Source organism: Sphaeramia orbicularis, chromosome 3 (genome assembly GCF_902148855.1).
Source record: "Sphaeramia orbicularis chromosome 3, fSphaOr1.1, whole genome shotgun sequence".
Lineage (NCBI taxonomy): Eukaryota > Metazoa > Chordata > Actinopteri > Kurtiformes > Apogonidae > Sphaeramia > Sphaeramia orbicularis.
Genome location: NC_043959.1, coordinates 50879201 through 50897583, shown reverse-complemented (window position 1 = coordinate 50897583; position 18383 = coordinate 50879201). Strand labels below are relative to the sequence as shown.

Below are 18383 nucleotides of genomic sequence, written 5' to 3'. Positions count from 1 at the left end.
ATGTTCAACAGCGGCCTCATAATTGCATTTAGACTGGACAATATACCGCAGTATCAACTTTATTCTCCAAGAGTCAGCTCAGATATCAGACCACAATGAAAATAGCATGTGCTTCTACTCCCACAAAGCTGTCTTCCACATTGACAGAATCCTGAGAAAAATGCTAATAATATTCATTGAATGCGCTGACGGTCATTGTATTCAGTGACAGCACAGAACAGAGCAAGCAATATTGGGCCGGGAAATATCCCCTTATCTTGTTGAGAGACAGACAGTCTGAGCGCTAACGGCCGGGCCCACTAATGCAGTTTGGTGGCAGTCACATGAAATAACTTCTGGGTTTTGGTCAATCTCACAGCTCCTCAGGGGGAAACGTGACGGAAATTTTCATCAGCTTTTCACATCAGACAAATGAACACACGCTGGCACGGATAAGGTGAAGGTTGTTTTCCTGCACATCTGTAGTACGGATGCATTCTTGGGCGACATGCAGACATTTGTGGCTAAAATTCCTTGATAACAGTACACAGAGGTATTGACTGCTGGGTGCTTCTCCTGTGTCAATGTTTGCCCCTGAAAAATACAACTGCGCTGTGTGTGTTGCGTTTCTTTGCTCTGCAGTGATGCGATTTACTGGTCAGTGCCTAACATTCATACTGAAACAGAGCGTGCTAGGCGTTGTGTGAGTTTCTGTTTGGTTTCGGTATCACCGCTGGCCAGCTGACAGCCTGAGGATTAATCACACAGACAGAGGCTGCTCGGCCACACTGTGGAGCGACACCACTCCTGACAAGAACAAAAGACAGACAAACACAAAGAGGCTCGGTTTTGATTATCAATCCGGCTCCATGCTGTATTGACATTTTGCTTATCTGTGCATATGAATGGTGTCAGACCTGTATGACAGCGAGCGCAAATACGACTGTGGTTTGTGGCATCTGACGAACTGAGCATCATAACTGTACATACATGCAGGTTCAAGAAGCAGTGTCATCTCCTAACATTTTTCAGGCTTTACTAAAACTAATGGAAATGCAATAAAGTAGGACAGAAATCTGCACACCTATGATCTACTCCTGCATAGACACATGCACATAGCTCTGCATGTTTTATGTATTCCCCATCAACTGTTCTTTTCTACATCCAAACTTCAAAACATGACAGTATCTATTCATGTGCATTGTGTAATCTCCAAAGGTTTTCTTTTCGTTTCATGTACATTTAATTTTGAGAGATGGAGAAGTCATCTGTCTTCATATGAAGTATAAAGCTATGCTAATGAGTTTGGGGAATCTTCTCAGATGTGGAAGCTAGGAGAAAACAAGAAGACAATAATCACAGCACCGAGTGTTGTTTGACAGAGGAGGCAGGCCTGCTATGTAATAATGTATGATTCAAAGCTATTTTAAGATTGCGGATTGCTAAACCTAGATTTCTTTGGGGAAATCTCGCTCACATTGCTCAGTGGAAACTGTGCCAGGCAGGAACACAGTCAGTGCTGGGGTTTGGTAATGAGGCTGGCTCAGTGTTACACTGCACCTAGACAAGGTGGAAGAACATGGAAGTGTTCATGCTTAGTATCATTACAATGTGTCTGTTCTGGTTTGCCCTGGTTTAAATCGTGAATGTCAAAGTAATACTAGCAGGCATTCATTACACGTCTACCTGAATACGTCTCTCTTTGATTTTCTCTTGTCTGTTTTGAACTTTCTTCTGTTTCTGTGTAAAACCCAGGAGGTAGTCAGACATGGCAAATAACCAGTGAAAACTGGAACAGACTTTAGATGTCATTCACTATTACCCTTTGAAACATTTTTTATTCCCTAAAAAGTCTTTACTCTGATTGACAGTTGCTTATCTTTTTTCATTTAGCTTTAATGTGACTGTGTTGTTGCAGGAGCCAAATATGTTTCATAGAAACTGATAAACAACAGATTGGGGTTTTCCAGTCACAAACAACATCAGGTGAAGAGAGATAAGAAAGACCGTTTACCTGGAGATTTGGGTGGATTCTTGTGCTTTCTGATTTCAGAAATTAATGAGTATGTGCAAGTGTTATGTGCAAGTAAACCAGGTGCCAGATGAATGTGTTGGCACTTGCCAAATCTGGAAATTAGTGATGTTAACATTATATTTTCATATATATTAATAAAAGAACAAATGAGTCACAGTGGGTTGTAATACTGGAAAACCTGAAAAACATCTAAGTTACAGAATGATATGATACTGCCGCATTGTCCCTTACAGACCACTACTCAGTCCCTGTTGATATTGTGGTTCTCCACAAACCCAAGACCTTTGCACAAAAGTGGATTTAACAGAAACATATTATTCCTCCATAAAGCTCCAGCTTTAGATTTATTCCTTATTCCTTCTGTATTTCTCTATTTTGTAATTTTATTACTTCTCCTCACATCTGGTGCCTCTGCTGAGGTCACAACCATTTCTTTTTCTGTTTAAGCAGTTTTGATAGGATTGACTGACACTGATGTAACTGTACTATATACATATATATATAAATTGTCTATATACTGTACAGTACTATACTGTCTTGACTTAAGTGAAGGTTAGCATTAAAACCACAACATGTAAAGACAGTGTGTCTCCTAAAATATACATTACAATAGTGGAAAAAAGTTTTCGGACACGTGGACACAAATACATGCAAATTAGACTGTTTTGTATTTTTGTTAACAAGAAAAAATAACAAAACAAAATTCTTGACAGTTTCAATGTGTCATGTCCTGGATGTGTTTCATTCTCTTGCTAAAACATCCACTTTTGACCTTGACAAAATAGAGCACATGCAAAAAGGAGCATGTGGGTTTGGAGGATGGTACAATACTTGGCAGAGTTCAATGACTTAACAGTGATTCTTAACACAATACATCACAAGTGCATGGGATATCCAAAAACTTTTTTTCCACCACAGTAAAATATGCAAGTCTGTTGTGACTTTAACTCCATGCACTGAATTTAGATTTCACTAATGATGTTTATCTGTATGTACAAACTGCTTATCAAGAAGTCTATCATGCTTTTGTTTATTTTCTCAAAGTGCAGATCTGAGGAGAAATCAATCAGTCCTGATGATAGCGGCGTATATATACATAACCGGAGGCCTTTCATTTCAGCGTGCTGAGTAGTAATTTCGCTGTCCCTGGAGAAGCGGCCAGGGATGACAGGAGACAGCAAGGACACAGAAGGGGACTGACTGATGGGGATCAACAGCCCTGCCCGACCAAACGGAGCAAACAACAGCCCTGATCCCAAATCTGGATTATTGAAGCTCTCATCTGAATCCCCTTACATCATTCTGTATCTGCTCCCTCATCACTGCCATAAATCTACACTAAGGACCTTTCGCCTGAATAATATTAAGGGTCAGGACTATTGGTGTCCTTTCACTGGTCCAATCATTTTCTGTGAGCACAGAACTAAATTTTATCATAAGTCCAGCTTCAGAAATGGTATTTGACCCTGCACTCTGACCTCCTCTTATCAACCTACAGGAGTTAATGAAGTGGTGACATTATCATCATGAGTCATTATGCATCTGATTTAATCCCAACAGCCACTGATAAAGTTTGGTTCTAGTTATTTTGTGTGCAGCAGACTTCAATATCTGATAAACTAACTCTGCTCTGTTATTACATTAGATTCAATCTCTACAACACGTTCCATGTAATTGTCCACTTTTTGGTCTCACTCTAGAAAACACTGTAAAATTGGTCACTGTTACTTATTATCCTCCCAGAAAATTGTCAAGATTTCTTCAGCATGTCAATTTAAAACCTGTGTTATTTGTCCACTTTCACCATAACAGTGGGAAGGTTGATTAAAAAATGTGTTTAAGAGGTCCTATATAAGATTGAAAGTAATTATACAAAAATGGATTGGATTTCTATAACACTTTTCAAGGCATTCAAAGAGTATTTCCATTTTTAATCCTTTATTCATTCCAAACGGCCCCTCCAACCACCACCGAACATTCATACCAGTTTGAGTAGCACTGGAGGCAAGGTGGGTGAAGTGCCTTGCCCGAGGACACAATGGCACATGACTAGGACAGAGCAGGATTCGTACGTCCAACCCTCTGGTTATCGGGCGACCTGCTCTACCTGCTGAGACACAGCCTCCCCAATACCAGTACCATCTGAGCAAAAAACAAAGGATCTAATGATGCTGCGATGGTTTTCTTCTCCTCAAACCTTACAAAAAAAAACATTTTAAAAGCATTTTAGAAACTCAATCTTATGTGGTTTGGGAGAAAACTCAGTGTCTGGCAGTACCTGGTAGTTTAGATCATCTACTGCTACTACTTTTAGCTGCTCCCATTAGGAGTTGCTTCAGCAAATCATCTACTTCCATCTGAAAGTCTCCTGTTTCTTATTGTTTCACACCAAATACCTGCATATCCTCCATCACCACATGCATAAATCTCCTCTTTGTTCCTCTGGTGGGATGATGATGATGGTTTTCCTGAGGCGATGATTATCTATGTACTTGCAGCTTAGAGCAATGTCAGGAGGTTCAAATATTGTAATATATGATTTAGAGAAAAGGGATGGGATTAAACAAGTGTTTACTTTTTACCACTTCATTTCATAAATAAAAAAATTGTAAATAACACAAAAATTTGATTGAGTCTTTCTTTTGTGTAATAGTATACCTTTCTTATGTTGATAATTTGCTTTGGGCGTTTGCTTTGTTGATGGTTGTATTGTGGGGTTTTTAATATATATCTTCTGTATTTTAAGTTATGCATCACACCCACTTCACCATCTTGAGGTGTTCAGGGAGAGCACCTTCATCCACAGACTGATCCCCCTCGGTCCAGGACTGAATGCAGCAGGAGGTCCTTCCTGCCAGCTGCCATCAGACTTTTTAATATTGCTGAGCAATAAATTATGGTGTGCTGTGCATACTTACAGGTGTTTTATTCTATTCTTTTCCCTTTTACTGTACATTTTGTATAGTTCATATATCTTTTATTCTTTTTTATTACTTCTTACCTTGTGTCTCTAATGTTGGTTGTCTGTTGGGTCACTGTGTTTTTTTGTGGTTACTGCTGTCGTAACCAAACTATCTATCTATCTATCTATCTATCTATCTATCTATCTATCTATCTATCTATCTATCTATCTATCTATCTATCTATCTATCTATCTATCTATCTATCTAAAAAACATTAAATTAGTCATTCATCCTACTATTACTCTTTGCCTCTTGCCTGGTAGCTCCATTAAATCATCTGATTTGGTTAAAAAAAAAAAAAAATCGTCAGTTTTTGGTCAAACATGAGATCAACTGAGCAACCTAAAAACACCACACTCCAGAAATGACTGCTGATTAGATCTCTATATGACTAAGCCTGTTGCAGAAACTCTTTTTTTCTTGTATATTTTGACATATTTTTCAAGCCACATTTCTATGCACATGCTTTATGATGATGGCCTGTACACTCAGATAAGCACAAGCCTTTAGAAGGGCAAATGAAAGAGAAAAAAGAATGATGATTCCTCATGCAGTTAACAGCATATGTGATGACAGATGTGACACTAACTTCATAGTGTAGCGTCAAATTCCACCATGACTTAGGGGTTAGTTATCATCACATTCGCGGTGTGGTATCGTGGCAGCGGGGTACACATTAATGGGACTGCTCCGGCTTTTGAAGATTTATAACAAGTTACAGGACGGCCAGATTCTTTGTCCTCCTCTTCATCTTCAAAGGATTTAATCAGAATAAGTGAAGCGTGGCAGCTGGCGCACCGAGCACACATCACACCACCGGCTGACTCCAAATGCAGTCATCCCAAAACTGGTGTGCAGCTGAGGCCGCCCGCATCAGAACAAACAGACATCACTGCCCTGTAAATACTATCAGTGACACGCAGACAGATGGGGATCTATTTTAAGGATGATTACGGACCTTTTCAAGTGTGAGTATCGCTATGAGGCTTATGTCAGTCCGCATCGTAGGTTACGGTCCGAAACCCAGAACAAACAGCCCCACCCATCTCTCCAAAGCCCTATTACAGAAAACACGTATTGAAACGCAACTGTAAATATGAAATCAGCAAACAGTGATTAAAGAAATTACATTCAGAGGCTGTGATGTACTGATGAGTGTTACGATGACACAGAGCTCTATTAATTTATCTCTCTCATGTAGGACTGGCGTCGTACCACAGTAAATGAATATTCTAGCAGTGGATTAATAAATGATGTGGGGAGGCAACGTTGAGAGGCTCACATCACTTTGGATTGCTCAGCTGTTGTTTTTGCATCCTCGTCCTCCATCCCTGTACAGTATGTCTTCAGCCTGCTGCTCCCATGATGCTCTGCCTCCTCCTCCATCAGCACACAATCTGTTTCCTCACTTTCTAGTCCTTCACTCCTTTGTTCTGAACTTTGTAAACAGCACTAAAAGCTGGGTAAGGGCCGACATCCCTATTAGGGGTGTGTATTGGCAAGAATCTGGCGATAGGATACAAATCACAATACTAGGATCGCGATACGATATATCATGATACTGTTAAAAAGCCAATTTTTTGTTTGTTTCTTTTTTTTAAAAGATTATTTCCTTGAAGAATTGAATTACACCAGAAATAAGCACAAATACTAAATACATTTTTTATTTGATCAGAACAAGATCTAATGCTATATCACAAAATGTTCCTGTGTTAAAACTTAAATTATGTTTGACAGACATTACAGTTTAAAACTTTCATGCATAGTGGTCACTACAGTGGACAGCAATTTTTCCAGCTGTTCTCTTGTATATTCATGGATTTTGTTGTTTTAGTTCCATATCAGCCAACACAGTGGACGCTTCTGCACCATCCCATAATACACTGCAGTTAATACCATCACTGTAACTTTCCTGTCCTTGATAAACCTTACCTGCAGTAACATATTTGAGTGTAAATCAATTACTAATTGTTATTAGACTGTAATTAACAGGGTTTTTTTTGACAAAAAGTTGTTCTTTTGTTGCATATTATCTGAGTGAGTAATAACTAGTATTATTGTATGCTAAAATGTGAGAAAAGATCAGATTAGCAGCATTAGCTTTCACACAGTATGACAGTAAATTCATGTTTCTTTGCTTCAAAAATAAAATTCTTCATCTGTTCTGTCGTTTGTACATGCAACCTGTGCTGTTACTCACTCTGTTTGTTTGCTGCGTCTTGGCCAGGTTGTTATTGTAAATGAGAATCAGGTCTCAACTAACTTACCTGGTTAAATAAAGGTTAAATATAAAAAAATAAATAAATTTAAAAAAATTAAACGCATTGTGTCCAGCTGAGTGGACATTTTTGAAACTCCTTGAAAAGTAGGTTCATAATCAATCACATTGTTTTTTTGTCATGCCTAAAGAAGAATAAAAACAGTCAGGAAAAAAACCAAATATCTTGATTAAGGTTCTCATATTTCATGCATGAAAGGGTTAAGATCCTGTTCAAATGTTCATATTCTATTAGTTCATAACTAACCTGATAACATTATTTTTGTGCAATCCAAACAAAGGAACTAACACTATTTAATAAACAACTGTTAAATAATAATTAATAAAATATAAACAAAAAAGAAAAACAAAAAAACAAAAATTAACCTCCACAAAATATCTGCATTTGAATAAATACCTAAAATATCTATACAGTACTTTTTAATATTGATACGGTATTGTGAAATGAAATATCGCAATATACTGCAGACCCGATATTTTCTTACACCCCTAATCCCCACAGTATGTTTTACAAAAAAATCTGATAGAATAACACGACTTTCACTCCTGGTAGCAAAAAAAGAATATGAAGTGCATGAAAACTAAGTGTAATGTATATTTACAGTGACTAAATTAAAAGCAATTCACAATATAATCATGCTCTTTTCAACGCGTTGTTCTTTATTTCTTATCTAAAATGTTAATCTCCAGTTTCAGTCATTGCAGATCTATGTGTTATTGTCTCAACCTTTAGTTTGCAGTAATTTACAAGCATCGCAAGATAGACTTTAAAGGACCATATTGAAACCACGCAAGTACAGCTGGACAACATGGCCAAAAGCCACAATTACAATATATACCCTCTTGAGACCCAGAAATGCATTTTTGTCCTCTGTAGGAGACAAGAGTTTCACAGCTTTACTTAAAGAACACACAATCCACTGCAACACATAAAAAAAGAAAAAAATATGAAAAAACTGTTGCATTATGTTATTTCCAATCAAGAAAAAAAAATCCTAAAGTTTTATTTTCCTGTCTCAAGAGAATAAACTGCAAATATACTGTACATTTATACCCATATTTGTGAGATAATTTGATACGCCTGCCAGTTTAAAGTAAAAAAAAAAGTATGTTAACATGGGTCACATTTTCATACTGAGCCTAAATGATAGATGTAGGTCTGTGTATTTAAAAAAAGGAATATAGGACAATATTAACATTCCATTTCAAACAACCTTCATGGTTATTCAGGTATATATTCTGACAAGGTCCATGCATTTTACTGCACAAAATTATGTCAGTCTCAGAATTTACAAGCTGCACCTGAATGCACTATGAAGTCTCCATTCCTGTCTGTGTGTCAAAATACTGACAGCAGAAAACAGCAGTAGCACGACTTTAAAATGTAGAGTTTTTTAAATACATGACTCATTTGGTACAAACATTTACTTAGATAGTCATCAGTAAAATCTACCCACATTTTCCACTATGTTTATAGGTTATAGGTAACATCTGTCCATATTGAGTAAAACTATTCTAAGTGTATTATGACTATTGAGATACATTTTACAGGGATCCCATTTGAGATACTTTTATTGTCAAGCCATACTGCAAATAAATTTGTTTTCCATCACATATTCCTGGAAATGTGTAATAAAGCCTAAGAACTGAGGATTTTTGGCTGCTGAAGCACTAAGGGGCAAGCAGTAGGGGATCATAATGAAATCATACATCACACTTATCAGGAGGAACTGGAAGCAACAGAATGTTTCAAATAAAGTCATCTGAGCATAAGATGAGGTGAATTAAGCTGTTGTATTAAAGAAATACAGCAGCTACTGATGTTGATCAAATAGGTTTAATCATGTAAATTGTAGTTTTCATGGCATTTTTCTTCCATATTGGTTCTCAAAGTGCTTCACAATGTGCCTCATTCACCCATTTACACAAACAAATGCTAAAAAAAAAACAGCCTGAAGGAACAACTTGGGCTTCAGTGCCTTGCCCAATGACACTTAGACACATTCGCCCAGGATTCATGACCTGTTTTATCTCCCGAACCACAGCCACATAACAGTACAAGGTGAATATACCAGGAGTTGTTGTGAAGTTTGCGTAAAAGTGTCGTCAATCTGCCTATTAAAAAACTTTAAATGACTGCGAATAAGAAGAAAGATATCAGTTAATGGGCTTTGTCTGTGATGCATAAAATTACTAACAAAGTATGAAGACAGGCTCTGTCTGGAGCAGCATTTATTGACTTTGTCAACAAGGACGTGTGTGACCTCATAATCCAGTCAGCACCGACTCACTGTGTCTGCAAACCCATACACAATGGCCTTTTCCGTACAATACAAATGAATGCTTTCAACACAGGCTTTATACCAAAAAGACAAAAATCACCTTCTCAACACTATATCTTGCTATATCTCATGTGACACAGAAAAAACATCTCCAAACCCTTCTAAATATTTTCCCCATCCTTCCATCTTTCCTTTCAGTCCACATACCCCTCCCTTTATTGTTTGTTTCTACACCAGAAAGGCGAGACTCTGTGGACAGCCAGGCAGGCTAAGGAGCTCCCAAGGGTCCAGATGTTGACATGTCTGCTTGTTCAGCACCCAGCAACAGGTCTGAGAGTAGCAGTACACAGAAAACAGAAACACACTAGACTGGATGGTGAATAGAGGTAGCCTGGCCAGCCATCTGGTTTTCTCAGTGTATTCAATACTGAACTGGACCAGTCGCTGTGAAATATGCACCATCTATTCTATACCCAACCAATCACAAGTCTAAAGGGCGGGTGTTTCACAAATCCATCATCCATCAACCCTTCTTTTTGTCGCGTGTCAAAATCAGTTCCAAGTCTGCAAATCTCTTTAAAACCATTGTCGGTCGTCAGAGATGGGTAATCCCAGCTCCATAGAGTAAAAGTCCTGCCATGTATTTGTTCCAACCACTCACTGAACCAGCCCATTTGGATGAGCACAACTCCTTGTCTAGGTAGATGAAGGGATAATCAGTGGAATCACCAGGTTAAGTGAATACGTAGAACCAATTCATGGCAGGACTTTTACTCTATGGAGCTGGGATTACCCACTTCTATCGGTTGTTTACTTGACTCAAAAATAAGGATTGAATAACAGATTACGCCCTGTATTCTCAAGTTTCTCGGACAAAAGCGTCACATCCGTCTTATCTGTGATTGGTTTACTCGCCACCTGTTAGTCCCGCCTCATATTTAGATTCAAGCCCCACGATTCCAGACGGATTTCTCATCGAGAAAGAGGCCAAGTTTGTTTTACAAATACAGAATTTTAATTATGTTTTTATATTATTTCTCAATTCGGGATCATCACTACTACCATCATCCTACCACACCCCATCCATACTTTCCATGTTTGAACTATAGCTTGCTCATGTGACACTATAAAGGAACCATCCTATATTATTCAGTACGCCACAGTACAATACCTTCCCGAGGTATAGTAAAGGTAACTCACTGATATCCGTGGGTAGGCACAGCAGCTCTACTGTTTGCTCCAGGCACTGACCTAAAACACAGAAAGAGAGAAGGAATCAAACTGAGCATCACACTGACAATCCAGATAAAAGACAAACAGTTCAACACAGAGGATTGAGCTTTTATCTCACCTCTGGATGTGAAGAAGGTAAGAGGGGCACCGGCAAAAAGACAAAAGATGAGGAGAAATACTGCGTGATAGTAGTTGCACGAAGAAGAAAAACAGACAGGGAAGATCTTAGCAGGTTTAAGGCCAACTCAATCTTTGCACATGTATTGCACCATTAAAGGGTTTTGAACATGCGCAAAACACAAGCCTTTAAGTGGTTCTTGAGGAGAAAATAAGCTGTCCACCTCTTATACAAACCACATACCACAGCAGGTCCACACCAACGCTCTCTATAGATACTAAAGAAAACACACTGCAGTATATTACCATAACACTCAATATGTTTCAGAATTATTGTTCATTTATGATTAATTACACAGAGTTTTATAAAATTAGCTATATTACTGTCAACGTGGGTTTTATAAGGAACATATAAACTGATTCACGCTTGCTACTTTAACCAAAAAAAAATCACACTAATTGTCACAAAAACATTCATGTGGAGTCTGAGTCGTTCTGGGAGCTGGATGCCTGCTTACATTAGCTGACTGCATTCTAAGCTAACACTTCCTGCTGTTATCATGGATGTAGGCGATCAAGGTCATCATTAGCTTAGTAATGGAGTTAGCTGACGCCTACAGGCCACCAGCTCCACAAAACAGACTCCAACATTACTTTGAGTAAGTACATGGGCATGTGAAAATCTTCCATTGTGCACCTGTAACACTGATTAGTAGACAGGCTGAATGATAAGGAAAAACATATATGTAATTATCTTGACAGGTATTATGATATGAGTCATATCTGTACTGGAAATGGTATCTTTTGAATTTTCACTGAAAAAGTATAAGCATGCATATCTCTAGCAGAACAATGTTATATTCACTGAGATTGGGAAATACTTTGTATCCAAAAGCTTCCACTTCTGCAACAATTTGGATATTATTTTGATAAATTGTTCAGAAGTACAACAGATTAATGTTCATATAATTCCTAGTAAATGTAAATAAGTAGAAAACAACGTACAATTTTTGCGAAAATAAAACAAACAAAAAAACAAAACAAAACCACTAAGCAACACTGAGATTTATCATATTTAAACCATCTTTCACCATATTTTTCTTTCTTTTTTAATGGAATTATGCATTTTAAAACATTTCCCTGTGGTCTACATAAACTGTAAATGCTATGCTTGGGTCTGAAATCGTCATTAATTCAACTCCACAGGTCCATCTTCAACCCTATTTCTGAGTAATGACACCAGAAAGGTTGTTTTGAGCGCCGGCCCTTTCAATGCAAATGAACCGCTTCACGCCCCGCCCCCTCCAGGTTGTTGGCTGTGCTGCTCTGTCCAGTTCAGAAAACAACTGAACATTTTAAGTAATCAGTTCAAACTTAGGACATATTTTCAGTATGGACTACAACCGCTACTGCTGACAAACAGTTATGTCGTACTCGGAGAAATGTTCGTCGGAAGTCTTGGCCTTATATGTGCAAATGTCGTGACGTAATTAGTTATAGACGTAACAAATGAAGCAGAAATTAAAACAGGTTGTAGAAATCCACTCGATTTTTGCCAGAATTAATATAATGATTCCTTTGCAGCACCTGGAGGGTTCAAATTCAAACATTTTGAACTGTTAGGGTCCAAAAATACACAAATACATGTACCAAACACTAATAAAAGTGGGTCTAGCAAAATATGACCCCTTTAAGGTCAATGTTTTTTTCTTTATCATCGAATAGATTTTTCCTGTACAAGAGTGACTGTGCTTGAAGTTCAACGTTAGCTGAGCTGTATTCTTCTAAACTCTGTCAACAGTGCTTCACCATCTGCCACAGAGCCAAGGCCACATGTCACATCTGATCCTCATGGCCTGAGTCTACTTGCGACAGCCTCAAGGTTGCTCTCCCTACCCAGCAATTGAATCAGATCAACCAGAAAATACACCAGCGGCATACACTGTCAGTGTCAGCATGATAGCTCTTTCACAACAGCCAGTGATGGTGACATGAATGAAGTGAAAGGGGGTAAATACTGGCTAAGACTTTGTGAAGAAAACAATAGTGGCAGCTATGCGCCAAATGGCCGAAGAGCTTCACTTGGCTGAGTAATTACTACTTATCAAAGGGGCAGATTGTCAAAAACCTTATCAAAGAGCTCAAAACACTGATACGCTGTTGGACCCAGGGCAGAGATTTTCCAGTTTATCTGGCCAATTTTGGGTGGAGAGTACAGAGAGAGGTGAAATTGTCTTTTGAAGAGCAAAAGATCATACACTTGCTGACTCACTCTTCCAAAGAAGTAAATTGTTTGGTAGAAGAGGACATGAGTGCCTTAAGCTTAACGCGACACTGCAGATAGAAAAATGTGTTAGGATGAAAAAAAAACACACTTAGGAGTTGACTTGTCCAGCAATTTGTTCACAAACACACACAATTCTGCACTAGTCATGTAGTACTTTCCGTCCCTGCATGTTTAACCTTGACAAATTGCTTAGATGCTTTACTTCAGCACAGGCACTTAACCTTAACCCATGCATAATTTTTCCTTGAACCCAGTTTTTAACCTTTAAAATAGTGATTTGCGCTGCCAACATCCTCTCCTATGTTAAGTGAAGTCTAACAGTGTTGAGGGGGAGGAATGTTCTGATGGTACAAAAATAAAGGAAGATTAAGACAATAATAACACAAATATTTAATGTGCTTATTGTTAAAGAATATTGCTTATAACGTATGTCTGAGATATATTCATCTTAACAGCCGGTGTTAGTAGAGCCCGACCGATTAATCAGCCGGCCGATTAATCGGGCCGATTATAGCGTATCACCAATTAATCAACATCAGCCAATATGTAGCCAATGTAGCCGATATATTAACTTTTTTGCTGTGCAGAGATTCTGTCGCTCGCTGCTACTGTGTGTGTGTTGCCTGGAGAATAAGAGGAACTTTAAAGCGAGTTAGTTTCACTTTCACTCCTGCTCGGACAATCACCCCCCCACACACAATCACGGAGCTACACCGCTCCCCGGTCGCGCGTTCTGACAAGGATGGACTGCTTATCTCCCCCCCCCCCCCCCCCCCCCCCCCCCCGCGCTCCGAAAATCACGGACCTCCCCCCTCGTCTTAAGAAGTTTTCCAATCAGGAACAACTTAGGACTCACCTAATTCACTCTGCACATGCTCAGTTTAGTCCTTAGTCCACATTAGAAGTTGTAGCGCCGTGAGGCAGACACATCAAAATTTGTGAGTGAAAACATAATTGTGTGGTAAGTAATATTTTTTGCTCTAATTATTTTTGTGATTGCATAGTTTGCATTTGAAATTTGTGTAAATTATATTTGTGAGATAAACAAAGATTTATGCAACTGTTTATCCACCTGTCCACAATTATCTAATATAAGATTATTATATCCTGTGTAGATCAGTGTTCTTATTTCATATATCGGCTAATATATCAGTTATCGGCCAATATCGGATATCGGCCGATATATTGGATATCGGCTTTTTTTAGCCCCCAATATCGGTATCGGCAAGTATTAAGAGATGTTTACAATGCAATGAAAGTGACAATAAGTGTTTTTGTGAGGGAGAAGGGGCAGCAAGAACCTCCAACCTGACAAAATAGGTTGAGAAACTCAGCTTAAAATAAAAATCTACCCTTGTGAGGCTGTCACCGATGCAAATAAACAAGCAGGTAAACATTATTAGCAGTGTTAACCGATTCTGCTTTACAAATATTCCATCTGAAAGCTGCCGTAGTTCTGCACAGTTCCCCTCCGCCTATACTTGCATACAGTCGTGAGACTTGATTTGGTCCCACAGGTCCAACGCACACTGCACCACACTGCAGCTATACATTCGACAAGACCAAACACTCAGACAAACAGATCACACCTACGGACAACGCCGGGCAAGACGAAAAAAAACAACAAAAACACACAATTTAGGGATCAATTTCTATGCAGCTCATACAATATTAACAAACAGTATTCTGTATTAGCCTAAATCTACACCCACAAATAAGTTTTCTGATAATTCCTCACCATTTGGATCAATTCTGACTACTTTACTGCACTGTAACAATGATCCCTAAACACAGGCATATCAGACTACCACTGAATAGAACACACTTCAGATATTTTAAAGAGAAACAGGAGCAGCTCATGTGCCCGTCAACAAAATAAGAGACAAACCTCCAGTATCTCGTCCTGCTGCCCTGATCAATTTGCAACAAACACCTGACACTGTGACATATTTAGAATCATCAGTAGACACCGATACACATGCTCACATAAGAAACTGCCTATAAAGTCTGACAGATACATAGTACACACACATACACACCTGCAATTTATCCGATCTGAATCCATCCCCCAGCAAGAAATCTATCCACATTGATCTCCATCTCCCTTCCCTCACCTCTTGACAGCCAAAAGCTTACACTACACTGTTCACTCTAAAACCTTGCATAAGCTGTTCCCTAACATTTTACACCCGTCAACATTTTACAAGGTTGCACGCTGCCATGCTGTTGTGCCCTCATGTCCCAGAGCAATAACTAAGCTCTCATTTCTGAATTACAGACCTGAGGCAACCAAACCCTGAACAGAGGGAGAAATGAAAAGTCTTTGAAGCATCGGAGATAAACAAGCCCCCGGCTGCTGACAGTCCAGTTAAGATGTCCTGACCCCCAGCCTTACCCTGCGTATTTAGGAGCCAGTATTTAGGTGCAACCACATCCAGTGAAACAAACCAGTTATTCAAGTCATTTTCTTAGAGTTGTCTAAAAGAATATGTTGTGTGCTATTACACATAAGCAAAGCATGGTAATAATAAACCAGCGCTGTGAACGCTGTCACAAAACCTCCTGTCAAATTCATTATCCATTCAGTTCAAGCGCACATCTATTAATTCTCTCATTAGTATTCCTCAGCTAAACTCAACTCACCCAAGGCTTAGAGGTCAGCACAGACAGCTCCAGTTTCAGCATGTCGAGCCAAACCAAAGACTGTTTTTGAGTTTAATGCTGAGGTGCGGAACCTCTCTACTGACCTCTGAAAGGCCTCCTGAACTAAAATCAGCAAAGAAGTGAAACCTTTTGATGCAGTGCTTTGGCAGTGGGTTTGGTACAGTGTACAACATGTTCAACGTTGTCTACAGATGTACATGACTTCACACAGAACATTATAGGTTCTTTCCTATTGGGTTGTAGAGATGTAATGGTTACCGGTATAACGACAAACCGCAGTAAAATTCCCGACGGCAAGTATTAACATTTAAATTGAAATCATCATTAGAACCATGTTCGATTACCGTACTTTGAAATCTCATGGTAATACTGCCATTTCCTGACTAAGCAGCAGCACTCCAGGTGTACATGTGCAGTTTGCAATGTTTGGCCTGTGAAAACATGGCTGAAGGCACCTGCATGGACAGTGCTCCAGAGATCCGGGGATAGCAGGCTACCGCACGGACCGAGTATGAGCACACAGACCCGGTCCATCTGGTCCGAGAGCACAGATACCCCTGTCCTCCAATTGGATGGAGGTGTCCGTGCGCTCGGACCGGGTTTGTGCAGGAGTCGACTATCCACGCACTGACACTTCTGTCCCATACATATCTATCTCTCTCTCTCTCTCTCTCTCTCTCTCTCTCTCTCTCTCTCTCTCTCTCTCTCTCTCTCTCTCTCTCTCTCTCTCTCTCTCTCTCTCTCTCTCTCTCTCTCTCTCTCTCTCTCTCTCTCTCTCTCTCTCTCTCTCTCTCTCACTGTGACATTGTGAATGATTTAATATGGAAAATGGTCAAACAAGCTCCACTATGACCTGTCCAACTACTTTTTTTCCCACTCAAAAAAACCACTCAGGAATCGATAGGAGAATTGCTAAGGAATTGGATTGGTGAGCAGAATCAACAATAATATTGATATTGATAAAATCCTATCAATTCCCACCCCTAGTATAGTCATCATTTATGGCCATAAGGTGCCATTTTTAATGCACATTGTATGTTTGATGTTTACATGTTAATATTGTAATGTTTCTGCCAACAAAAAGTACATTGTGTGTGTTATTTTATTAGTTGTTGTTGTTGTTTTTTTTTTTCAAAATAAAACTTGCTTAAATTATTTAAGTGTGTGTATAAGTACATTTTGAACATTTTGAGTACATTTCAACAATACCGCGATAATAATGATAACCATGATAACTTTGGTCACAATAACCGTTATATGAAATTTTTATATCATTACATCCTGGTTGGGTTGTTACCTGCAATAATAATGTATTAGGATTTGTATAGTAAAAAAACATTAGCCTGAATGTGAATGATGTCTTGATGTCACATTGATAAATGTGTGCAGATTTATTCAGTTTGGAAGCATTTTGGTTTGCTCTGATATTTGACAGATTAACCCTTTAATCCACAAGATAGGATCAGAAAAGGCTTTCACACCAAAATCAACAGCTCGCTTTGCACAGACCAATGTCTAGATTAAAGTAGATTAGTGCAGATTCCACTGCTGAATGTGGTATTCACAATTTTTTAATGTCAATGTTTACACTCCAGCAATGCCATATTTGTTGTCTGTTAACTCCCTTTATGCTGTTTATCTCTCTGAAAATAAATACCCACTTATGGATGCACCGTTCTACAATTTAACTGAGGATGTCTCACTGTGGCAAAGATATACACATTAAAGAGAGGATTATAGTACTTTGCATAAAATTAATGTATTTTTTTGCTATTGCTTTAATCCAGTACTTACTTATGTACTTATTATATAAAATATAATGCAACCACAAACCAAACAAATTCACTCAGCGAATCTCTTTCATCAGAGTTTAATATAAAGCTGCATATTTGATATAATTCTAATATCAGCCTGTATAAATATACAGGGTGGGGAAGCAAAATTTACAATATTTTGAGGCAGGGATTGAAAGACAGTGTATGACCAATTAGTTTATTGAAAGTCATGAGAATTTAAATCTTCAAATCATATTTTACTGCATTTCTAACAGTCTTGTTGTCTACCTCAAGTTCAATTGCCATTTTTCTCATGGATTTGGTTGGATCCTTTAGGATTTTGGATTTGAGAGCTTTAATAAAAGCTTTGGTACGTTTTTTGTTGCTTCCTCCACTTTCAGACTTTCTCGTAATAGTTTTGCTCATAGTCATTCTCTTCTTTACATTATAAACAGTCTTTATGGACACTCCAACTATTTTTGAAATCTCCTTTGGTGTGACGAGTGCATTCAGCAAATCACACACTCTTTGACGTTTACTTTCCTGATTACTCATATGGACAAAAGTTTCTGAAAAGGTATGGATAATAGTGTTAGCTATGATTATGACATCAATATAATAACAATTGACGTAATGCCTGCTGAGAAAAAACAACTAAATGTTCATTGTAAATTTTGCTTCCCCACCCTGTATAATTGTAAAAGGCTTTAATTTAATCCTAAAAGACCTGGACAGCCATCAGTGACCAAAAGTATCTACTGAGTAAAAAT

The 18383-nt window shown here is 38.5% G+C and overlaps 1 protein-coding gene across 1 annotated transcript in view; it reads right to left on the bottom strand.

Moving 5' to 3' along the window:
* The window catches only part of apba2b (amyloid beta (A4) precursor protein-binding, family A, member 2b), a 94004-nt gene that overhangs the window by 60056 nt on the left and 15565 nt on the right, over nucleotides 1–18383 (bottom strand). The window contains exon 2 of the mRNA XM_030124033.1: nucleotides 10738–10788. The gene's annotated coding sequence lies outside the window, so the exon portion shown is untranslated. The remainder of the gene's footprint in view (nucleotides 1–10737; nucleotides 10789–18383) is intronic.